This window comes from Ahaetulla prasina, chromosome 6 (genome assembly GCF_028640845.1).
Source record: "Ahaetulla prasina isolate Xishuangbanna chromosome 6, ASM2864084v1, whole genome shotgun sequence".
Lineage (NCBI taxonomy): Eukaryota > Metazoa > Chordata > Lepidosauria > Squamata > Colubridae > Ahaetulla > Ahaetulla prasina.
The window spans coordinates 49,112,929-49,139,292 of NC_080544.1; the positions used below are offsets into that span (position 1 = coordinate 49,112,929).

Consider the following 26,364-nt stretch of genomic DNA (forward strand, 5'->3'; position numbering starts at 1 on the left):
TGTGTTGGTCCCGTCTCCCTGTGGTGGTGGGTAGCAGTCCGAAAGTCCAGGCAAAGGAGAAAATGATCTGACCATGACAAAGGCTCTGTTGCTAAATCTCCTAAATCCAGATCATTTAACCACTGTCCAGAGATATAAATCAGATCCAGTGTGCCTCCCCCAATGTGAGTAGGGCCATCAACTACTTGTATCAGGTCCAAGGCCGTCATGGAGGCCTTGAACTTCCGAGCCGCCGTCGATGACAAGCCAGTCGATGGCAAATTGAAATTCCCCATGACCATAAGTCTGGGGGTCTCAACCGCCACCCCGGCAAGCACCTCCAACAGCTCGGGTAGGGCTATAGTCACGCAGCAAGGAGCCAGGTACGTGATCAACAAGCCCATCTGACCCCTATGACCCCACCTCACAAAAAGGGATTCACAATTGGCTATCTGAGGCACAGTGGACTCCCTCGGCTCTAGACCTTCCCTAATAACAACCGGTTCTCTGCCCTAATGATTTCTTCCAACAACCAGTTTGCCAAACTGCTCAGAAAGTTAACAACCGGTTCTCCCAAAGTGGTGTGAACTGGCTGAATCCCACCACTGATATTGCCACTTCAGTATAACTGAAGGCAGATCATTTTGTTGCTACTAACTGGAACAGGTGTCTCTCCCTAAAATTACATAGGGAAATATTGTAAGGGCTTCAAAAACAAACCCCCAAACCAATAGAAAAAAACTCTTAGCTTTACTTTTGCATCCTTGAAAATGAGGGGGTTTTCTATGAATGTGACTTTTTTAAAATAGACTTACCTAATATTGTGCTATAATTAGGTATATAATATAATTTGTCTAAAAACAAATACCAAGCATCCCAGCAAGCTGTAATTTTTATGTTGATTTGGTTAAATTTGCGGTCCTTTTAAGGAATTCGCCAAGACTGTGTCTTGCTGAAATTGAATATTAGAACACAATTTAAGAAAAATATCAGATAAATATTTAGTATATCAATCAATTAGCAGCCTTACTGATTTTATAAACAGCCAGAATATTTAAGTAATGCTATTTGACTTCTTTGATAATTTGGCAAGTGCTTGCTTCTAATTTTAGTGAAGATATTCTTCTGTGTAAACACAAGGAAAACACACTTGGAAGACTTTAGGATTAAGGTTTGATTTTGATTCTCATAAGAAGCTGAACCTCTTTATTGTGATTTGAAAACAGCAGGTAAAGTTTTTTTAAAAAAAATAAAATAAAATATATTCCCTAAGCATAAAAAGGAATATTAAGCAGAAAAAGGAACACTAAAATAATGATCTGATGATTTACAATGTTCACTAACTCTTTGAGCAATTGATTCTATTGATGAAGTGCAAGGAGGGGTTTTTTTCAATGCCATTTGGAATCTGCCTTACTGTAACTTAAATTCCTTATTCATGTTGAACAATTTGGGAGATAAGAAAAATAATAATAATGAAGTCCCCATGTAATCTGTGGTGTTGACTTGCTTGGGCATATACACTAAAAGTAGGCTTGGGGGGGGGGAAAGAGTGCCTTGGTTGTGAATGTAGTAAGGCATAAATTAATTTCTCTTCCCTGATACTTTACATAATTTTTCACAAAATCCCATCTCCAAGAAAAATTATTTAGTCTGAATGCTAAATTTTTGCACCCCATTGTTAGTCTTGAACCAGGCTTGGGCATTTTTCGGGGCCAGATCTGCCTGCATTGGTAGTGGGATTGGTGAGGCATCAGTATCAGCATCGGCGTGAGACATCAATGCAGAGGAAGGGGTGGGGGATGGGGAAGCAGTGGCAATGGCAATGGCAGAGGGGACAGTCGGTGGAGCAGCAGCAGGTGTGGGATGGCAGCGATTCTCCACAATAGTTCCAGTTTCTCATGCGGGAAAGTTAATTGAAACCACTTTGTCTTAAACTGTAGGGTGGTGGTGGTTGAGGAGCTTTCTACTTTATAGGAGTTTGATGCAGGTCACTGAGATTTCTTTCCTGCCTAAGAACTATGGCTCCAGTGATTCCACTCTGTCAGAACAAAGAACTTTGTTCTTTGTAGCAGGGCTTTCTTATGTAGGATCCAATCTGAGTTAGTCACCCGGACCAATGGTTCATTCTTCCAAGCTCTTGGACTCATGCTGGAGCCCAGCCTCATGGAACTTCTCTCTTTCCAAAATGTGTAAACTTTCTTATTCCCAAAACTTATTACTTTCCATCAGTCTTCTTACAGGAATTTCAGATTTTCCCAGTTAGAAATGGTGCCTTCTATTCTTTGCTGCCTTTTTTTTCTCCTTTCAAGTCTCTGCTGACCCAGTTTGGCTAGTCTCTCATTCAACTCTCCTTTGCTATTAATTGTCCCTCCAACACCATTCTCAGCTGATTAATGGCACAATTTTGGGACTCCGCTACCACATCTTCCAATTAATTGAAATACTGTAATTTTTGAAGTGTAGGAATGTCTATATATGTTAGATGGAATACTTTCAATCAGTAGACTATGAAAACATTTAAATGTCCTGTAAAATATATGCACTTTTTAAATAAAATAAAAGCCAAACAATGATGAAATTGCTACAGCCTTTGACATCTACAACAATTTATTTAAGAAACACCCAAGTGCTGACTCAGCTCTTTTATATGTGTCCTATCTTTTAGGAGAGGGAAAGAAGAAGGGAAAGATTTGTGATGAGTGCAGGTGCTCTACCAGCATAGACATAAATCATGTCTCCAGTAGAACGCACCTGTAATATGTATACTAACCCACAAGTTTTAAGCAACATCAGGAAGGGCCGGATTCATAACCTATATGCACATGGTTATATACAATATCTGTATCTAGACTGAGATTGATTGAAGTGGTTTCATATCTGTTCTTGATATTCAAGTGCCTCTAGTGAGAATTTGTTAACTCAGTTTTTCTAGATAAGTGTTAACTTGGCAAATGAATCTTTCTAAAATCCAGCTGCATGACTACAAATATCAAGTGTCATGAACAAGCAAAGAATGTTCCACCTATTTTGTAGTCAGATGGTTTCACTTAAAACCCAAAAGGTCAGAGGTCAAAGCATGACCTCACCAAATTAGGCTCAACTGAGAGAAATGTTTAGCACAACAAAAGGAAGTAATTTGAAGTACATTAAATGCAAATGAAAGTGCCATGTGCAAACTTCAGGAAAAAACTGAAAAAAGCAAACACTCGAGGTGGTTGTTGGAAAGATGAAGTTTGAGATTTTAGCCATGTTTCTATTCTTGTAATCCATTTATATGCAGCAGGATAAATATTAATCTCACTGGTATACAAATGCTTATACTATACTTACGTTATAAGTTTTCCATTATTCCCTGAAGGGATTAAGCTGGATCAGAGCTGAACTTTGTGGCTATTCCCTCTTCTTTATTGGTTTAGATACCAAACAGGTCTGGTCACCACAGTAATTTGCTTTGGTATATAAAATAATCATTTACTTTTAATCTAAGGTCACAGTGTTAATACAGCTGTAAGTCTACAGTTTGGTGGTTGTTCCTAATATTTGTCGGAGTGATTTTTTTAGAAAAAATCTGACTTTCATTTTTAATATAGAGATGGGCTACAATATATACCAAGAAGTTCTTCTAGGGTGAAACTTCTAAGACAAATATTGAAATGAGCACCAACATGCCCTTATGCAGATTTCACACAAATCAAATCAAATTGCTTCATAACTGGCAACCAAGAGGCATTGATATGTACTGGAGTATTATCAGAATTCACCTATCAGAAGGATGACATGTTGTAGCATGAATCTGTGATGAAAAGAGACCTTCAACACTCCCGTGCTTGAAGATGATTTGCCAGCCATTCAGGGTAGATAATACTGAAGAAAGGTCCCAGCTATTTGTGGAAACAGAGTGGTAACTCTCTGATACTTAATTCAATACTCAAACAATTAGGTACATTTTTACCACATAAACTTACAGTACATTTATATTATTTACTAAGTTCATCTTTAAAGGCCACAAGGCCCTTTGTTTGTGGTGAACTGAGAAATAATACAATTCTAATTTATTTGTTATGCATATTATATTAAGGAGGAGTTGCTCAAATCAAACTACAGATAGTCTTCAACTTACGACCACAATTGAGTTCAAAATTTCTGGGGTGAAGTGAGTTTTGCCCCATTTTACAACCTTTCTTGCCACAATTGTTAAGGGAATCACTGCAGCTGATAAGTTAGTAACCCGGTTGCTAAGTGAACCTGGCTTTCCCATTGACTTTGCTTGTGAAAAGGTTGCAAAAAGTGATCACATGACCTTGGGACACAGCAATGGTCATAAATATACACAAATAAACCACTAAAAGCTAACACGATACTATAAAATTAAAGCACTAGGACCTTTCAATGAAAATGTCTTAATATTAATTTCAAAATTGTGGATTGAAGGTTGAAAAAGAGCATGCCCACACCAACCCAACAGCTCTCTATAACTTTCTGACTTTTCAGGTCCTCCTTGCTCCCACCACATCTTTACACAGATTCAAACACTGTGGTTTATTGCACTTCACATTTTCTTTTTAAGGATCGCATCATCTTCATCCACATACAGCTTTCTTAGTGTACCCTTCCTTTCCAAACCCTTTCACCTCCCTTTCAGTTTCAGAAACAGTATTTCAATAAACTATTGGAAGCCTTGAACTAACTGGAACTGGCCACCTTCACTAGACTGTTTCCAATTATATTGGTTTTGCTTTGGAGAAGGTCAGAAGTAGGTTGCTTAACCTATCACTCTGTTCTTTTCTTCCTTAATACTGAAAGGAACTTTTCCACATGGATTATGGGACTTCTTCCCTATGGGCCTGGGTGTGAATTTGCCACCTCAATTACTATTTAAGCTGATTCCTGCTAGCTACTTGGGAAACCTGTCTGGTTTTGAAAGAAGCATTGCCTCTTCCTGAAGGAAGGAGAAAAATTATTTTCTTGATATGGTTTCTTTAATGGTTTAATCATATGGGTTCTCTAACCCAGGGGTCTCCAACCTTGGCAACTTTAAGCCTGGTGGACTTCAACTCCCAGAATCCCTCAGCCAGCAAAGCTGGCTGGGGAATTCTGGGAGTTGAAGTCCACCAGGCTTAAAGTTCCCAAGGTTGGAGACCCCGCTCTAACCAATATCTGATCATCCTGAGTCTCAGGAAGATTAAAGCAAAGGCCAGGCTCTGTGCTAAATATAGTCTTCTAAAAAAGGCAGGAGTACTTCTTTCCCTTCTCAGATGGGAATCGACAAGAGAGATTTACATTAGCTAATTATTTATATAATAGGACCTTCTGGATCCCATAAAAAGCTTTTCTCTTGGCACAGTGTAATGACTTTAATGCTTTTGGGGAATGGAGAATATATTTTTGATTAATCTGTCTTCCTCAAGCTGCAGAAATGGAGTTGATGATTCATGTGTTATTTCACTGCCCATTCTATATGAAAGATCACTTCTATCTTACATCCTTGAAATAAGTCCCGGAAGGTTAAAGGAAGATGAAACTATTTATTTATTTTTTATCGGTCAAGGTCACAGTGAGACCACCCAGAAAGCAACCAGATTCAGCTTAATTATCATCTAATTATATAATCAGTTGCTAAGAATAAGTTAAAGATCTTGTTAATAAATGAGATGCTTTCTACTGTTTAAAGTAAAAACAAAATAATTGGAAGAATCTTACATTTCTGCTGAAGTTGTGTGATGCATGATTTTTCTTGTAAAATGGTCTTTTTAACTAATAAAATTTGTTGCAGCATCTGCCCCTCTGGAACAGCATCCTCCTGAGATCTGTGTAGCTCCAACCATGATTATGTGTAAGGAATCTTAAAAACCTGGCCAATTCTTGAGACTTTGGATAAGGATGTATGTCTACCTCTTATAGGATTTTGTCAGATCATTCAGTCAATTGGGGTTAATGGTCCAAGAAAAAATCTTAGGATGGACCTTTCCTAATTGATTAGATCGGGGTGTCAAACTCAAGGCTTGGGGGCCAGATCCAGCCCATCGGGTGCTTAGATCTGGCCTGCGGGACTGCCCTGGAAACAGCAAAAGACCAGCCCATGGTGCCTTTGCCAGCAAAAATGGGCTCCAGAGCTCCATTTTTGGCTGTGATGGCCTCCTGCAACCCTCTGCCAGTGAAATCAGAGTTCGGGAGCCCTCTCGAGTTCATTTTCAAGGGCGTGCCGAGGAGTTTAACGGTTATCTATACGACAAAATCGTTCAGCTTCGGGACGGATTGGATCAAAATTGGGTAGATCCAGGCGAGGGTTCTGAGGCCCGTCTTGTTGAGGTGGTTTGGGATGACTTTGATCCTGTGACTCCCGAGGACATGGACAGGTTGCTGGGTAGGCTGAACGCCACCACATGTTTACTGGATCCGTGTCCCTCCTGGTTAGTACTGGCTACTCAGGAGGTGACGCGAGGCTGGCTCCAGGGGATTACAAATGCTTCTTTGCGGGAGGGGGTCTTTCCCGCGGCCTTGAAAGAGGCAGTGGTGAGACCCCTCCTCAAGAAGCCTTCCCTGGACCCAGCTGTTTTAGGGAACTACCGCCAGTCTCCAATCTTCGCTTCACGGCGAAGGTTGTTGAGAGTGTGGTGGCATGTCAGCTACCCCAGTACCTGGATGAAGCTGTCTATCTAGACCTGCTCCAGTCCGCCCGCCCGGATACAGTACGGAGACAGCTTTGGTCGCACTGGTGGATGATCTCTGGAGGGCCAGGGATAGGGGTTATTCCTCTGCCCTGGTCCTATTAGATCTCTCAGCGGCTTTTGATACCATCGACCATGGTATCCTGCTGCGCCGTTGAGGGGTTGGGAGTGGAGGCACCGCTTATCGGTGGTTCTCCTCCTACCTCTCTGATCGGACGCAGACGGTGTTGACAGGGGGCAGAGATCGACCCAAGGTGCCTCATGTGGGTGCCGCAGGGTCGATTCTCTCACCCTCCTGTTCAACATCTATATGAAGCCGCTGGGTGAGATCATCAGTGGCTTTGGGGTGAGATATCAACTGTACGCTGATGATACCCAGCTGTACTTTTCCACCCCGGCCACCCCAGTGAAGCTGTCAAGTGCTGTCCCGGTGTCTGGAGGCCGACGGGTCTGGATGGGGAGGAACAGGCTCAAACTTAATCCTCCAAGACGGAGTGGCTGTGGATGCCGGCACTGCACAGTCAGCTGCAGATGCGGCTGTCTGTCGGGGTGAATCATTGGCCCCGATGGAGAAGGTACGCAACTTGGGCGTGCTCCTGGATGGTCGGTTGTCCTTGAAGACCATTTGGCAACCGCCTCCAGGAGAGCATTTTACCAGGTTCGCCTGATCCGCCAGTTGCGCCCCTTCCTGGACCGGGATGCCTTATGCACAGTCACTCATGCTCGTTACCTCTCGCCTGGACTACTGCAATGCTCTACATGGGGCTCCCTTGAAGAGCACCCGGAGACTTCAGCTAGTTCAGAACGCTGCTGCGCTGGTTATTGAGGGAGCGCCTCGAGCTCCCATATAACACCTATCCTGCGCAGACTGCACTGGCTACCTGTTGTTTTCCGGTGCGCTTCAAGGTATTGGTTACCACCTTTAAAGCGCCCATGGCTTAGGACCGGCTATCTACGGGACCGCGTACTGCCGGCTTCTATCTCCCATCGTCCGGTACGCTCCCACAGAGAGGGACTCCTCAGGGTGCCGTCAGCCAAACAGTGTCGACTGGCGGCCCCCAGGGGGAGGGCCTTCTCTGTGGGGGCTCCGGCCCTGTGGAACGAACTTCCCCTCGGACTTCGACAATTACCTGACCTTAGGACCTTTCGCCGCGAACTTAAAACTTATTTATTCCGTATGGCTGGACTAGCCTGATTCTTATTTTTATTGGATGGGTTTTTAAAATTCTGTGATTTTATGGGGAAGTACGTTTTTAATATTTTGGGCATTTAAATTAGTTTTTTAAGGGATGTTTTTAATTATTGTATGTATGTATATTTTATCTGCCTGTTCACCGCCCTGAGTCCTTCGGGAGAAGGGCGGTATACAAATTAAAATATTATTATTATTATTATTATTATTATTTTCGCAGGCAGAGGGTTGCAGGAGGCAACTGAAAATGGAGCTCGGTAGCCAGTTTTCACTGGCAAAACACTCAGCCATCACAGATACCCCCAACATGAGTGATGTCGAGCTGGCTATGCCCTCCCCCCTGGCCACGGCCCCCAGGTCAAACACAGCCCTGATGCCCTCAATGAAATCGAGTTTGACATCCCTGGGTTAGATGGTTAAAAGTGGGAAGTTTGAACTTTCAGACTTGCAAAATTCTGTTAATGTAGCCTTACATTAAAGTAGAATTAGCTCCTCTAGCCGTGTTTCTTATCTGATTTACTTGGGAGGGCTGAAATCAATTTTATGAGTCTCAGGGTCCTAACTTCCTGCTGCCACTTTTCACTATCAGATGGATTAGAGCAGCACCATCCTAAGTTTATTCCTCTAATGTTAATTCTTTACTTGTCTGGTTGGTTTCTAGGCAGTATCACTTTCCTTCATTCCCCAAAGCATCTACACATCTCATTACAGTGCCTTTAAAAAGGTACTTCTTTTCCTTAGGTACATACAGTACTATATTAAACTCCATATGACTTTATAGTTTCATGTAATGTTTTAGTACTATAGTGAAGAATTAAGTAAATATTTATTTCAGTCACTAATCATATTTGAAGTTTACTTTATTTTGCCTTATTCTTGATAAGACACCTGTGTAGAGTAGGAACTTTTTCTCATCTTCAACCCAATTAACCCTGACAAACAGATACTCCTTAATTTGAGATGGTCTCATTGGCATCTGGTATAAACAAGAACTCCTTAACCTTGATGGTCTCATTCTTGGCAGGACTTCTCAACCTTGAAGGTCTGATTCCTGGCAGCAAGGGCAAGCATTCTAAGATAAGATAGATTTATTCTCCTTGCCCTTGGTAAATTCCAGTAAGATGAGACCACTGGAAATCAGATATGCTTAATTAGGGTTCAGCACCCATATGAGCTATTCAGAAACTTCCATCAGATGGAACTTCAATGCAGACATAACCAGGAGGGGCATGCTGTGTGTTTCATGGCTTTGAAGAGGCCCAATTATTATAATCCTTTGGGGTTTAATTGACTGTAGAAGGGTATTTCTTTGTCTTCATGTATTCTTGAATAATTTAAATTGATATTTCGTATAATATTCTTTGACTTCTGTCTTGGGTTATGTTATATTCTTCAGTATTCCTATATATTGTTCTATTGCAGATTCATGGTGCACGATCATTGTTTTTTTCTTATACTGTTTCAGAATAAAGCCTTAAATACTTATTTTGGTCCAGTCTTTGCTTCTAGAATTTGTAGAATTTAAAGAACCTATAAAGCCAGTAATCCAAGTCTGCTTAGTTGGGGAAAGAGCAATGTAATCCCCATCCAGAATCAAATATGGAATATCCTTTGAACTAATTCTCTACTAAACCAAAAGCCACTGTCATGAGAAGATTAAGTTTGAGACTATTCCTCTCATCCAGACCCCAATAATTTCCAGGCACCAAGACAACATTTCAGCTTTGCCTATCCAAGTTTGAAATGCACTGCGTTGATGCTAATATCAATATACTGGTAATGACTTCCTCCAGTATACTGTATGTATGCATTTATTAAATAAACATTGACAGGGTATCAAGCCCCGTGAAACCCTAAACTATAGCTAGTTTCCACTGACTGGAATGTCCTTTCAAGATGGAAAAGAACCACTATAAAGTCATGGCACTTGGTTCAAACCAGTGGTGGGTTATTCCCGGTTCACCCCAGATCAAGCAAACTGGTAGAGTTGGCGACGGGACGCTCCGCCCACACGCCCGGATGCTTCTGCATATGCGCAGAAGCATTGCGCAAGCATGCAAGCACATGCGCACCCACAAGCGAACTGGTAGTGACGGGTTTTGAAACCCGCCCTGGTTCAAATCTTTGCTGACAGACCAGAGCTACTACAATTAATAGTACTGAAGGCTGTTGAGAGACCAAGCAAGTTTACACTAATAGGATTACACTAATTTTATCCTGCTCTCACCAAGAGTTACCCATAAGTGCAACGAATGTGACCTTAGTGCCATACCCATTCCCAATTCCAAAGCCAGAATGAAAAGGATCGAGATAATCCAGTTCCTCCAGAGCATACTGTAGATTTTTCATCATCTTCTCAATACCTTTCTTTTTGGTCAATTGGTGACTGGCTAATTGCCAGGTTGCACTTCTTCTTAAGAGGAAAATGCACCTCTGCCTTTTTCAACACAGGCTTGTTTCTTGACTGTCTACCTCAAAGACTGATAACTGGAGAACTTGCCCATTTCAAACATATCCCAGATAACCTTAGAAGATGTGGTATAGCCACTTCAATAGAACCTGTCAAAAATATTGGCTTTAATATGAACTTTTGCTGGTTTTTGTTTGCTCTTTGTTTTCTGTCTTCTATCAGTATAACTCCAAATACTTCCTCTGATGACAAGCAAGAAAACATAACCCAGGCCCAATCAATCCTAACTGTTCTAGTAAGCCACTAAAGCTTTGGTAGAACCATGTTCCAGAGACTCACAAAACTCCCCAAATTCCCTAAGGGTGTGAAATGGATCCATTAGATCAAATAAGATTATTCTTTCAGTATAGATTGCGAACACTGTTCAATACCAGCTGTTCTGAATCAGTCTATGGCTTCACCATTGCAGACTGAGAAACCTTGATCAGTAGCTGCCAGTTAGTATTAACAATGCTGAGTCGGATAAATGGAAGATTTGACTTGATACAGTATAAGAAATATCTTCAGAATGATGAAGCTGGCATTTTATTTATATGAAGTTAAAATATGTTTATTTTACTTTTCTAATTAAAAATGCTCATAGCAACAGACAGCTGGGGATTGGAGAATGGGATTTTGACATGTTTATTACTTGTAGCCTACGTTTGGGTAGAAGCAGTTCATGCCAACCATTAAATAGATTTGGCTCTATTGATTCAGTTAGCATTACACAATGTTAGGTGGGTGAGTGATTGGCAAAAACAAAAAACTTTGTAGAATGTGCATTTAATGGTCCCAGTTGTTGCTGTAATTCTCCTAAGAAGTGAAGGTTGCTGCAAGATATTTTGCTTTGCCCTGCATATGGCAATTCTCTCCCTCTCTCTCTCTCTCTCTCTCTCCCTCTCTCCCTCCCTCCCTTCCCCCTCCCCCTCCCTCCCACCCTCTCTCTGTGTGCATTCCATCAATAATGATAGAACAGTTGATGTCTTACAACAGAATGAAGCGATGATGCAAGTCTGTCTGAGCTCATATATGTTGGTCTGTTTTCCAGATGCTTAAATAACACAAATGGAATGTAGGGATGGCAGCAGCTCTAAACAAAAGCTCAAGGGAGGTAGGGAAAGATTTAAAAATGTTGCTGCATAAAATCATTGCCATCTACATTGAAGTATGGCTTTATGTAAGTCTTACAATATAGAGAAGTTAGCATACCAATATTTTCCTGATCCATAGTTTTCCCTTAATGCATCTTAGTAGTCCTCTCTGGGTTTGTGACTTTAGAGGGAATGAAAAATGGCTTCAGAGATTCCCACTTTATTTATTTTGCATGTCTAAAAAGTTTCCCTAAATTTGCTGAAATCCAATGTGAATAATGTAAAATTCTACTTGAATCCTTGATTTAGTTCAAGAAACATAAATTATTTGAATTAATTTTCCAAATAATTTCGGTTCAGAGGCTCAGCTCAGGAAGTTAGGCTGATTCAATGTGGATTTTTAAGCAGATTATTTTTGTCCATGTATTAAACTGTCTGAATCAATTTGTAGGCAATTTGTTTCAACTATTGATACTACAATTTGATGGAAAAGTTGGAACTGAATCTCCACATTCCACATTTGACTATGCATAGAATTCTTTATTGGTCAAGTGTGATTGACACAGAATGAATATGTCCACATTGCATAAGCTCTCAGTGTACATAAAAATACATTCATCATGAATCATAAGATACAACACTTAGTGATAGTCGTAGGATACTAAATAAGCAATCAAAATCATATTAGGAAACTAAATAAAATAATATTAATCGTAAAGATACAAGCAATGAGGTTATAGTCATAAGTAGAAGGTAATAGAAAGGATGAGAAGAATAGTAATATAGTCTTAGTAAAAAGTTCGACAGTGTTGTGGGAATTAGTTATTTAGCGGAGTGATGCCATATGGGAAAAAACTGTCCTAGTTGTTTCTAGTTGTTCTAGTGTGCAATGCTCTCTAACGTCATGTTGTGTATGTATATAAAGTATATCAGCCATAGTTGAACATTCACACTCTAGATCAGTTTTCCTCAACTGCAGCACCGTTAAGAAGTGTGGACATTACTCCCAGAATTTCCCAGCCAGCATGAATACTGGGAGCTGAAGTTCATACATCTTAAAGTTACCAAGGGTGAGAAACACTGATCTAAATAAATAGAACAAATTGTGTTTTAACATTATAAAAACATGGTAACCAGACAATATAATACTTCCTTGCTTCAACAGATAGTAATATCTAGCTCTTTATCTAGTTCTAAGCAGAACCATACCAATGTAGTCTTTGGTAAATCCCATAGCTGCATATATATGTCAAAGCAGAAAAAAAATCCAAGGGGGCCTAGCAAGCTGTGTAGATATCCAGGCAGCCACAAGGATCTGAGTTTGATTTCAGAGAAACTAGCCTTACAAGGCGGACTTGCATGGCATGTAATATGTGGTTAGGAGTCAGAATCAGCAAATGTGTCCTTTTCTAGATTTTGGAATGCCACTCGAGAAGCCCAGAAAAAAGTGCTTCTTTAAAGAATGTTAAATGATGCTACATGAGCAATCCTGCACAATTCAAAGTTCTCAACTTCTCCCTTTGCATCCGGACTGCTGCACAATCAGACACTAGTCTGTAGTGTTTACAGTTTTGTATTAACTTAAAATATAAAATACAAGAGCAAATAGTAGGAAACAAAAGGAAGGGACAGGGAGAAATATAGAAGAGAAGGGGGAGGGAAAGGCATTCACTTCTGATTCCCTCTGGTGCAGTAGAATAAGACAGTAACATCAAGCCTCAACTTTTCACTTTTTCATAACAGTATAAACTAGCCATTTCTATAACAACTAATCTATCTAATCAGTAAAACCTAGAATCAAATCAGACACTAGTCTGAATCTCCTAGATCACAGGCAATTTCTCTCAAATATCTAGGTGCATTAAAGAATGTCTTTCTCTCTGTTTCTCCAGTACACTGTATCTAAGTATTTATTAAATAAAAGTGGACAGAGTATCAAGCCTTTTGGAACCCTAAAGTATAACTAGTTTCCACTGCCTGGAATATGTTCTTATATGTTTGATCACTAAGTGCTGGACTAGATGGAACATTTGAATGATCCAGCAGAGTTCTTATGTAAACTTGGCACTTATTCTATCCCAACTAATGAAAACCATTAATGAGGGGAGCTTGAAGATCTCTCTTTGCCAGAGATCTCTCTTATTGAAACAGAAAATTCTAAATGTTAAATAGAATCCAGGAGCATCCATGCCTTAACAAAGTGGCTTCTAGTTAAGCTCTTTTTATTAACTGTCATTGCCACTGCTCCTTTGCAGCATATGTATTGGGGTAATGACGCATGGAACTTGTGAAATGTTGTTCTTCAAACCCTTCATGATGACATTGAAATGTCAAGTGTATGAACTAACCAGATACAGCTATTTTAAATATCCCGTCTCCTAGTTTAATACATCATTAGTAAGATGGTCTGGATGGCAAATTTTGAAAATGGATTGTTACAGCAGACACTGATAGTGGTTGAACTCCCAAACTTCTGAAGGTTACAAATTTAGCTCCCCTTATTCTAATGCACTGCACTCTGAAATGATGTATACCATTGCATAACACAAACAGACAACACATAAACAAAAAAATGAAGACAAAGAAAAAAAATAGTAACATTCAATGTATACACAATACCATCTGGCTACAAAATGCTGTAAGCAGTTCTTTGAGCAAAAAGTGCTTGGTCAAAAGAGGTCACAGCGGGTTCATTTGCACTGTCAAGGGTGGACAGGAATGAATGTCAATAAAATGCTGCCATGGTTTCTTGGTTACATAAGGAAAGAAAAAAATTGGATTGTTGGAGGGGAAATAAGTGATTAGGTTTCATTCTTCAGTCGTGGGAGAGTTAATGCAGATTCAAATCTGCAGCGATTTTCTAAACAGAATTGAATGGATGTTTAAACCATATGATTTATATTGGAAAGAAGCATCCTTCTAAGTACATCAATGTACATTTATTGGACTCTACTAGAAATGACTAGGCAAATTCAGTAGTAGGTGCTATATATAGGAAATCTATCATACTTTACTCTGTTTATTTTTCCAACGCAATTCAGTCTATTAGAGTTCACATTAGTTGGCAAATGTTTTTGAAAGGTCTTCACAAATGCCCATGCACATTTTTCTGTCTGGTGTTAATATACATTTTAGAATAGAATAGAATAGAATAGAATAGAATAGAATAGAATAGAATAGAATAGAATAGAATTTATTGGCCAAGTGTGATTGGACACACAAGGAATTTGTCTTGGTGAATATGCTCTCAGTGTACATAAAAGAAAAAATACCTTCATCAAGGTACATCATTTACAACACAATTGATGGTCATAGGGTACAATTTAACCCTTAATGATAGTAACAAAAAGTTACAGTCATACAGTTAAACTACTGAAGTTCGCAGATGATACAACAATGATTGGTCTCATTCGAGACAATTACGAATCCGCATATAGATGTGAGGTCGAACAACCAGCCGTGTGGTGCGACCGTAACAATCTGGAACTGAACACACTCAAAACTGTAGAAATGGTGGTAGGAGAAACCCTTCCATACTTCCACGTCTCACAATACTTGACAACACAGTATCAACAGTAGAAACCTTCAAATTTCTAGGTTCTATCATATCGCAAAATCTAAAATGGACAGTTAATATCAAAAACATCATCAAAAAAAGACAACAAAGACTGTTCTTTCTGCGCCAACTCAGAAAGCTCAAACTGCCCAAGGAGCTACTGATCCAGTTCTACAGAGGAATTATTGAGTCTGTCATTTGCACCTCTCTAACTGTCTGGTTTGGTTCCGCAACCCAACAAGAAAGACACATACTTCAGAGGATAATTAGAACTGCAGAAAAAATAATTGCTACCAACCTGCCTTCCATTGAGGACCCGTAAACTGCACGAATCAAGAAGAGGGCTGTGAAAATATTTACAGATCCCTCACATCCTGGACATAAACTGTTTCAACTCCTACCATCAAAGCGATGCTATAGAGCATTGCACACCAGAACAATTAGACACAAGAACAGTTTTTTCCCGAAGGCCATCACTCTGCTAAACAAATAATTCCCTCAACACTGTCAAACAATTTACTAAATCTACACGACTATTAATCTTCTCATTGTTTTCATCACCAATCTCTTTCCACTTATGACTATATGACTGTAACTTTTTGTTTCTATCATTAAGGGTTAAATTGCAACTTATGACCATCATTTGTGTTGTAAATGTTGTACCTTTGATGAAGGTTTTTTTTCTTTTATGTACACTGAGAGCATATGCACCAAAACAAATTCCTTGAGTGTCCAATCACACTTGACCAATAAATAAATTCTATAAGTGGAAAGAGATTGGTGATGGAAATGATGAGAAGATTAATAGTAGTGTAGATTTAGTAAATAGTTTGACAGTGTTGAGGGAATTATTTGTTTAGCAGAGTGATGGCCTTTGGGAAAAATCTGTTCTTGTGTCTAGTTGTTCTGTGTGCAGTGCTCTAATATACATTTTACATGTGTATGCATTGTAATAGACTATGGTGGTGTACATGTTGATATACGATACATGATTGACAGACATAGATATATAGACAGACAGATAGCAAAACTTGGAAAAGATGCAACCAGTTTTGAAAAATATGAATAATATTTAACTTTAAACCATATTAATTTCTCCTACATCTCTATGTACAATACTGCTATATTGTAGCTATAATGCCTCAAGCTAAAGTGATGGTCAATATGTGGCTAACATTGACAATGGTTTGGACACTGTCGAACATTTATGGGTGGCTAGACATCATAAAGCAGCAATATAAAATAATTAGAATGTTAAAACATTAAAAGCATTGAATGTTAAAAATTAATTAAAAAAGCTGGATAAGAAAGGAACCAATATACAACTGGGGTAGAGGTGGGAGCTTCTTCTTAATCTATGGTATTAACCATTTCTATTAACCATCAGGGCCCCATGATGGTAGAGCCAGGTTTTCAGCCACTTTCAGAAAGCAAAGAAGATAGGGTCAGATTTCACCTTGATATCATAAAGATATGGTGGTTTGTTACAGTATGTAGCTTTTGAGAAGTACTAGAAATATAAACTCTTCTTACCTCAATTTGATTTAGTTCCATTTCCTTCATAGAACTTCAATGGAAGTTATTTCTTTACACAGTAGATGCAAAGAATTCATTCAATTTGTCTGTTATGCCTATATGATCATTGAGTGTTTCTTTTACTCCTTTGTCATCTAGTGCAGGGGTCCCCACCCTACCGGGTCTGGTCCGTAGCATGCCAGAAACTGGATGGTGCAAGCAAGCAATGGAATGCAGACAGCACATGAAACCACACACCCTTCCAGTCTACCAATGAAACCTGTCTTCACAGAACCGGTCCTTGGTACCCAATGGTACCCAAGTTGGCTAATTGAACTTCAAAAAATGTTTGTTATTGTTCTCTTTTTTTCCTTCTTTTTCTCTTTGCACTAAATTCCATAACTTCTTCTATGTAGTTTCTATGATTACTTTCTGCTTTTTCTGTCAGAGTTTTTGCTCCTCTTTGTTCTTCTGGTTTTTAACCTTCTAAAGGTCCATCAACACTATTAGAAATCATGCTGTCTGCTTCCTGGATTTTGTTGACCCATTCTTACATTGTCAAATGCATTTTAGATAACCTTCAATTATTTTGGCTTTAAAAGGGCCTCTGGTGGCTCAGACTGGTAAGACAGTCTGTTATTAACAGCAGCTGCTTGCAATTACTGCAGGTTCAAGTCCCACCAGGCCCAAGGTTGACTCAGCCTTCTATCCTTTATAAGGTAGGTAAAATGAGGACCCAGATTGTTGGGGGCAATAAGTTGACTTTGTATATAATACACAAATGGATGAAGACTATTGCTTGACATAGTGTAAGCCTCCCTGAGTCTTCGGAGAAGGGCGGGATATAAATGCAAATAAAAAAAATATCTCCAAGCACTATAGAGATTTGGGGTCCTTTACTTTTCAGTCTTTTTTTCACCGGTTCTCTCATTTTTTAGAAGGTTTTACCTTATATATTACAACTCATGTTCATGTAATTCAATGACTTTAAACTAGGATAGAGAACTTAGCTGAATAGTACAGCTTTGCAGCTTTATATGCAGAAAATGTCACATATCTAAGTAATCTGATGAGAAAGATCTCTGCTTGAGACTCTAAAGAACTGATGGCCATCATATAAAGTAGACAAAGCCATGTTGGTCCACAAGGAAAAAAGAAACCACAGTAGAATAACATCATTATTAGGAGCAGTCAAAAAGCCACAGATCATTTGCTTATATATGTGTGAAACAACCCTGAAATCATCTTGACTAAAGACCAGAAATTCAGAATTTAACAAGCCTTTTGTCAAACTTGCAAGAGTAGGTTTTAAGTAGTTTTATGAAGCTTTAGGCTCAAGGAAGAATTTTATGAAAAATTCCTTTATAAAACCAATGCAGATATAAAAGGAGTTATTGAGAAGAAGAGAACCTTAGGGAAAACAAGAAAAACAATAAACAGTGGAATTCTAAATACAATAAATACCCATACAGCTAGTATAACTAGAATAGAATAGAATAGAATAGAATAGAATAGAATAGAATAGAATAGAATAGAATAGAATAGAATAGAATAGAATAGAATAGAATTTTTTATTGGCCAAGTGTGATTGGACACACAAGGAATTTTTCTTGGTGCATACACTCTCAGTGTATATAAAAGAAAAGATACGTTCGTCAAGAATCATAAGGTATCATAATCACTTAATGATAGTCATAGGTACAAATAAGCAATCAGCAAACAATCAATATCAATATAAATCATAAGGATACAAGCAACAAGGTTACAATCATACAGTCATAAGTGGAAAGAGATTGGTGATGGGAAAGATGAGAAGATTAATAGTAGTGCAGATTTTGTAAATAGTTTGACAGTGTTGAGGAAATTATTTGTTTAGCAGAGTGATGGTGTTTGGGAAAAAACTGTTCTTGTGTCTAGTTGTTCTAGTGTGGAGTGCTAAAAATGCTAATCATTTTTAGGGTAGGGGTTGAAACAGTTTATGTCCAGGATATGAGGGATTTGTAAAGATTTTCACAGCCCTCTTTTTGACTTGTGCTCAATGGAAGGCAGATTGGTAGCAATTGTTTTTTCTGCAGTTCTAATTATCCTCTGAAGTCTAAGTCTGTCTTGTTGGGTTGCGGAACCGAACCAGACAGTTATAGAGGTGCAGATGACAGACTAAATAATTACTTTGTAGAACTGAATCAGCAGCTCCTTGGGCAGTTTGAGCTTTCTGAGTTGGTGCAGAAAGAACATTCTTTGTTGTGCCTTTTTGATGATGTTTTTGATGTTAGCTGTCCATTTTAGATCTTGCGATATGGTAGAACCTAGAAATTTGAAGGTCTCTTCAACACAGATACTGTTTTGTCTAGTAATGTAAGAGGTGGAAGTATGGAAGGGTTTCTCTTAAAGTCTACTACCATTTCTACAGTAATAATAATAATAATAATAATAATAATAATAATAATAATAATAATAATAATAATAATAATAATAATAATATCAGAGTTGGAAGGGACCTTGGAGGTCTTCTAGTCCAACCCCCTGCCCAGGCAGGAAACCCTACACCATTTCAGACAAATGGCTATCCAACATTTTCTTAAAAATTTCCAGTGTTGGAGCATTTACAACTTCTGCAGGCAAGTTGTTCCACTGATTAATTGTTCTAACTGTCAGGAAACTTCTCCTTCGTTCTAGGTTACTCCTCTCCTTGATTAGTTTTCACTCATTGCTTCTTGTTCTACCCTCAGGTGCTTTGGAGAATAGTTTGACTCCCTCTTCTTTGTGGCAACCCCTGAGATATTGGAACACTGCTATCATGTCTCCCCTAGTCCTTCTTTTCATTAAACTAGGCACACCAAGTTCCTGCAAGTTCTTCATATGTTTTAGCCTCTAGCCCCCATTTTGAGTGTGTTCAGTTCCAGATTGTTCTGGTCGCACCACAAGGCTAGTTGTTCAACCTCCCATCTGTATGCGGATTCATCATTGTCTCGAATGAGACCGATCACTGTTGTGTCATCTGTGAACTTCAGTAGTTTAACAGATGGATCATTAGAGAGATCCAGTCATTGGTATACAGAGCGAAGCTGGGAGAGCACATAGCCTTGGGGGGGCCCTGTGCTAATTGTACAGGTATCTGATGTGATTCTGCTTAGCTTCACCTGCTGCTTCCTCTTTGTTAGGAAGCTTATGATCCACTTACAAGTGTGTTCAGCTACCTGAAGCTGGTTTAGCTTAGTTAGAAGAGTGATGGTATTGAATACTGAACTAAAGTCTACAAAGACGACCTTGCGTAGGTCTTTGGAGATCCAAGATGTTGTAGGATGTAGTGCACAGCCATATTAACAGCATCATCTGTTGATCTATAGGTATGTATTATAAATGATAGCTTGAATAAACTCTTGGGTTTCAGCACATATTCATTTCCGAATGATTGTCGGGAGAAGATTTACCAGGACCACCTGTTTCAATGTTTCTAGGATGGCCTGTTTTGTTTGGTCTCTGTTAGGATGTTCTTTTTTATTCCTGTGCTTTTCTCCCTCTTCTCAGCACTTACATGAGAAAGCCAGCTTGTTTGGCAAGACCAAAGAAAGGCCATACATCAAGGGCCATACAGGAGGGTTGATGTATGGTCAGTCCAAGCAGCAAATCTGAAGTAGTCAAAATGAGACACTTAAAATACGGAAATAACATTAGTATATCAGGTGCACGATTACATAATTGTATGAGTGGCCTATGTCAATATAAATGATGTAATTTTTCTAAGTAGACTGTTAATTTGAAATTTCACAGTACATGCGAGACATTTTTTTTAGGAAACAAAAAGCTTCCATCTATTTCAGACTTAATGAATTTATGATATTTTATGCATCCCAAAGTAGGGGTGTGTCACAGCACACAATCGTCCAATGGCAAAATAGGAGGAGGAAGGAGTATTACAAATAACTGCCCTGAGTTATTTATAAAATTAATATAGGCGGGATAAAAAAAATCTAATTTTTTTTTACAATTATATTAGGATTTCTTTATCTTTTACTTGGATTAGGAAGCTGAATGAGGCAGTTCGCGGAACAACTTGGAGGCTGCTTGGCTATCCATCTGTGTTTTTAAAAAAGGTGCAGAAAGAATATTTTAAAATGTATTGTGAATGTAAAGAAATGGTGAACAGAATGAAGAGCTATTGAGTAGACTGGCTCTTTGTAATTCCTTCAAGGGCAAGACTTGAAATTTCTTACAAGTCTAAACAGTTGTTCCTCAAGTGCAGGTTTGGAGATCTGAAAGGCATATTGCTTAGACACAGTCAGTGCCTTGAAGGACACTGGGTTTGCATTCTTTCTCTTCTAATCATTTTGGAAATTGCTTGTTAAATGTTTTTAGCTATTAGGAACTTTTAGATCAAGAAGTCTCAAAAATCGGGGCGTGTTTCCTTCGATCCTTAGAGAAAGAAGTTTTAAATACAAGTTTAAAGAAATATTTTTTCCTGTTTTGAAATAAAGCACAAAAGCATAATTAGAAGGTTGATTTTGGAACGTTACAAAGGGACTAAGAGTATCAATGGATTTGACATAGATTTTGGAATTAATTGTAACAATTTTTCTATTGGAAAAAAAATGGATTGTTTTAAATTGTTAAAAAAGTGATAGGATGAGATTTTGAAAATTGGACACTAGAGGGAACCAGAAGGAACTAAAGATTGCAATTACAGAGAAGAACATTGAAATTTGATTTACTAATACAGAATGAGGCAAAATATTGTATTAACATTTGGGCATATTGAAAGATATTTTTGGACAATGGATCCAGAAGTTAATTTTAAGAATGTCACAAATAAAATATGTGAAGGAAAAGTGAAAAAGTCAGGAAGAAGCGGAAGATTGAGAAAGTTATGACTGAATGTAGTTGCTAAGATCCTCAAAGAGAACTGGGAACTTTAAAGACGAAAAGGCCATGTATCAAGTGGTAGAAACAAAGACAGTTTACAAGAATAGATTGATTGATAAAGAAATGTAGGTTTAACTATATTCTTTTCTCTTGTAGTTTCACTTACTATTTATTTTGCTTTAATATTTCTCATTCCTTGAATTGCATATCCAGGAGAGTATTTTGGTGCCAGTTCAGTCAATTTTCTTTCGAAAGAAATCCATGATTGATTTATCTTTCACTCAGAATTATATATGAAAATCACCACAACAGATTGGAGGGAACAATGATTGAAGCACTGACATTTGGAAAAGACTGTAAAAAAGATAGCCACTCTACATAATAGAGCTGTGCAGTTATCCTGATTTAAAAGGGAACAGGTGGCCCAGAGTGCATATTGAATGCATAGCTGCAGAGTCCCAGAAAAAGACATATTCAATAAGAAGGTGCTGACAGATGCAATGTGTTTACTCACGTGTGTGCTGAATCTCCTTTTCCCCTTCGAAATCTGGTTCACTCCTACAAACAAGATCCTTAATTTGATTCCAAATTACGAACTTCACAGAAAGGAATTCATTCCTTTTAAGTATTACTGCTATTTCTACGAGGAAAAAACAGGGTTGGTGAAATTGTTCAACCATATAATGATTCAGTTATGTTGTAATTCTTAAAATTACAACAGCAGCCATGCTTTTGCATGGTTTAATTGATTCAAAAGAATTCATACCACTCTATGTTTAATTTATATTGTCTAAGTATGTTTTAGTTCAGACTAACACAAACTGCCAATACAACCATATCATTACAATTCTTCAAGCACTTGAAAACTGGATGCTTTATGTGTGAATGAGCCGCATCTCCTTTAGACAATTGGAGTGAAGCTCAGTTAAGTCTCAAATATTTGGAATATGCAGCTGGGGAGGATGAAAGAGAAAATTACAGATAAATATTACTCTTCCTAATCTTGCAAGATTTCATATATTTATAGAGATGGGAATACTAGAAAAATGCCTTTACTGGAGTCTGTCCTCAGTAAAATTATAATAAAATTCGACAAGTTTTAGAGAAAGATATGCCATGTATATATTTTTTTACGTTGAATATAAACATTACCGTGACTATCCATATTGTTTGGTATCTGTTTTATATGAAACCCCCAGGTGCTTTACATGGATTTTATACTGTAGAATTATTAAACTGAATATTTTATCTATTGGAAAAGCTCTTCTTATCACCTTAATGCCTTGCGATAGCAATAGCAATAGCACTTAGACTTATATACCACTTTCAGTACTTTACAGCCCTTTCTAAACTGTTTACAGAGTCACCATATTGCCCCCAACAATTTGGGTTCTCATTTTACCAACCTCGGAAGGATGGAAGGCTGAGTCAACCTTGAGCCTGGTGACATTTGAACTGCCAAATTGCAGGCAGCCAGCAGTTAGCAGAAGTAGCCTGCAGTACTGCACTCTAACCACTGTGATGGTTTATTACCCAACACCATGGCGATATTGGGTAATAAAGTCTGGAGCTGGATGGGTGGGTGGAATATTCAAAGTATCGGCTTTGCCTTTCTTTATACCTTCCTTTCACTAAGAAAGTAAACTGGGACTGTGTTCTGAGCAACTAAGCTTAATTTAAAGCAGGGCTGGGGAATTCTGGGAATTGAAGTCCACAAAGCCCAAAGTTGACAAAGTTGGACAGCCCTGATTTAAAGTCTTATAGAGACTGTAGTTTGCAGCAGCTGCCAATGCAGATATTCACAATCGTTATTTTTTCAAGGGAGAAATGATCTCTTGTCATGTATGGACAAAATGCTCTCACTCCCTTCTTTAGCTGGGGATAGGAAAGGGCCAAAGCCTGTGGCCCAAGACTGAAATTGAGTGAGGTTTGCCATCTCATGCTTTTCATGAAAATTTGGAATTCCAAGAAGCTGGGAAATTCAGGAGAATAGAAGCAGAAGAGCAGATGCTTCAGGAATAGAAATTGGAAAACACTGGCTAGGAATTTGTGTTCTGTTTTCCCCTTGTCCTTTATGTGGCATTAAATCAGGTATCAAACTCCAAATGTTTGTTATTTCTGCCTACAAACCACTGAATTGTGGTCAGCCTTAATCAGTCCTTTTAGTTGGGCTTCCTAATTTTTGCTTTAAAACCTTTTGATGGTAAATTTTGCGTAGAATAATCTGCTGATCTGTAATACAGGTAGTCCTCGACTTACAACCATTTGTTTAGCGGCCATTTGAAGTTACAACGGCACTGAAAAAAGTAACTTTTTCACACTTACCTTCTAGCATCCCCCTGGTCATGTGGACAAAATTCAGATCCTTGGCAACTGGTTCATATTTATGATGGTTGCAGTGCAATATCATGTGATCACCTTTTACACTCTTCTGAGAAGCAAAGTCAGTGAGAAAGCCAGAGTCACTTAACAACTATGTTACTAACTTAATGTTAACAACTTAACAACCACAGCAAGAAAGGTTGTAAAAGGGAGCAAAACTCACTTAGCAACTGTCTTGCTTAAGAAAAATTTGGGCCCAACTGTGGTTGTACATCAAGGACTACCTGTATTTTAAGAAGAACTCTTTGTAGCAGACCAGTGCTATCTAATGGTCTGCCTAGAGCATTGCATTATCTTGTAAATAATTGTTAAAGAAAACCATGGCTTAGTCTGGTTTCTGAATCAGATATTCTTTAATGTCGGCCAGGCCACTAATAAGGAACTATTGGAACAAATGAAACCCAATATTTCTGATGAAATTATGACATTGCACTTCAGATTAAATTTAAACCAGTTGCTATACTAGCACTGTTTCAGTAGAATGAGTTGTTATTGTATAAAGTAAATTACAGTCTTTGTAATCATTCATTATGCCAGCCATATAATCAGGCAAGCTACAAAAAAAGGGAAAGCCTGTGACATTTAAAACATGTTATCTTCCAGAGTGTCCAACAGAAGAAGAAGAGGAAGAAGAAGAAGAAGAAGAAGAAGAAGAAGAAGAAGAAGAAGAAGAAGAAGAAGAAGAAGAAGAAGAAGAAGAAGAAGACGACTGCAATGTATTTCAAACCCTGCTTCTCTTTATTGTCTTTTCCCAGGGATGGTTTCAGAAATTCTGGATGGGAAGAGGAGGCTGATGCATCACTTGGGCTTTTCAAATACAAACACAAAAGACAATTTAAAAAAAAAAGCACAACTTTTCATAGGAAGCCATTGAAAAAGTCACCAAGTGTGAATCATCACATCTGCATCAAGTTATGAAAAAAGTGGTGCTTGTTAGCCTGCTGCTTGAAAACCAGAACATTTTTATCAGTTCGTATAATTGCTAACCCCTTATTCACTGTTCCACACTGAAGGGTTCTTTGCCTCCTTAAGATCCCACTAATTGCTGACAGATTTGATTTCTCTGTGACAGCAGGAGTCCTGTTGCTGGCCTTTACATCAAGTAATTGCTTTATTTTTCTCCCTCTGCTCTCAAAAACGGAATTCCCTTCTCCTCCTGCTTGAACCGGGCGTAATGACTTCTTTCTATGTTATTAAATCCTTGCCATTTAAATCACATTTAGAGATGTTTTGAATAACTGATTCCAATTACTAAGGCTTCTTACTAAGAAGCAGCTGAAAACGCAAGTCATTACTTGCCCGTAGTCAAGCAGCTACACCTTGCAGGGAAATCTCTGGTGGACCGTATTGTATTTCTGCCTTGTAAGGTGTAATTTCTATTCGCAGGGGGCTGATATTCAACAAATATACAGCTGCTGGGCTTCTTTTAACCTGTCATTTGTGCAAGACAGAGATATTAGAGGATATATTTATTTTATAAATACTGCTGTCCCTTAAAGAAATTAACTAGATTTTCCCCATGACATCTCAGTAAGGGTGCTCAGAGCAACAGCAGAGATGAGCTGTTTGACCGCTGAGTGACCCAAGTATGCCATTTATTTGATTAGGCGGCGTGAACGTATTTTGCAGATACCTTAACATGGACAATCATTAGAAGCCAGAAGGAAAAGCCCTGGAAAATAGCAGAGACAGGAAAAACCCCTATCCTCAAAATTAACAGAGCAAACTAATCAACCTAGATCAGGGGTGTCAAACTCGATTTCCTTGAGGACCACATCAGGGTCGTGTTTGATCTTGAAAGCTGGTAAGTATGGCCAGCTCAACGTCATTCTTGTCAGGGGTGTCTGTGGTGGCCCAAAACAGAGCTTGAGAGGCTGCGACAGTCTCCTGCAACCCTCTGCCAGCAAAAACGGAGCTCGGGGGGGGTGCATACAGCCCTCCTGAGCTCTGTTTTTGCTGGCAGAGGGTTGCAGGAGGCCATCGCAGTCTCCCACTGCACTGTCTTTCACTTTTTCCAGGGTGACCCCATGGGCCATATCTAAGCACCCTGTGGGCTGGAAAGGGCCTTGTGTTTGACACTCCTAATCTAGATATACGATGTTCAAGAAATGTATAACAAAGACATGTTTCAGACAGTCTTATGGGGGCAACCAAGGAGAATGCATAAACATGTGAAATAGAAGGGGACATCCAGAGAAAAGATCAGAAGTTGCCTTATGCTTATTTAAAATAGGCCTTGTTTGTCAGCACAGACTGGAACTGATTTGCCAGGGTTTGGGTCAAGTTTTACTTCCTGCTTACTTGGAAACTGAATCTGAGACCTCTGTGTGCAAAACATCTGGGTTACCGTTTTGCCATGGGACATCTGAGCAAAGAGAAGGGAAGGCTTAATCCTCTGACTCCCTTCCCTTGGCTTTCACAAGCAGAAAAAGCCATTGGGAAAGTGGAGCCAGAACAACATTGGAAAGTTAGATGGCAGGTTGCTATTCATATATTCGTCAGAGATTATGATTCTAGCTTTGCTGACTTTCCGGTAATTGGCAGCTTGCTTCTACCCAAGCTCAAAGAATGGAACACAGTGCACAGAAAGCGAAAGACATTTGTGATTTTCCTCAAATTATACAACTCAGTGCATAATAATCAGAAAAAAAGTAAGAAAAATAGAT

General features: G+C 38.8%; 1 long non-coding RNA gene across 1 annotated transcript in view; it reads right to left on the minus strand.

The window, feature by feature from the left end:
* Positions 1–23,723, minus strand: part of LOC131201250 (uncharacterized) — a 58,069-nt gene extending 34,346 nt beyond the window's left edge. Inside the window, exons 1-2 of the long non-coding RNA XR_009155814.1 lie at positions 23,642–23,723; positions 21,831–21,956 (exon numbers count right to left, since the gene is read on the minus strand). This is a non-coding gene — a long non-coding RNA (uncharacterized LOC131201250). The remainder of the gene's footprint in view (positions 1–21,830; positions 21,957–23,641) is intronic.
* Between the last annotated feature and the right edge of the window lie 2,641 nt (positions 23,724–26,364).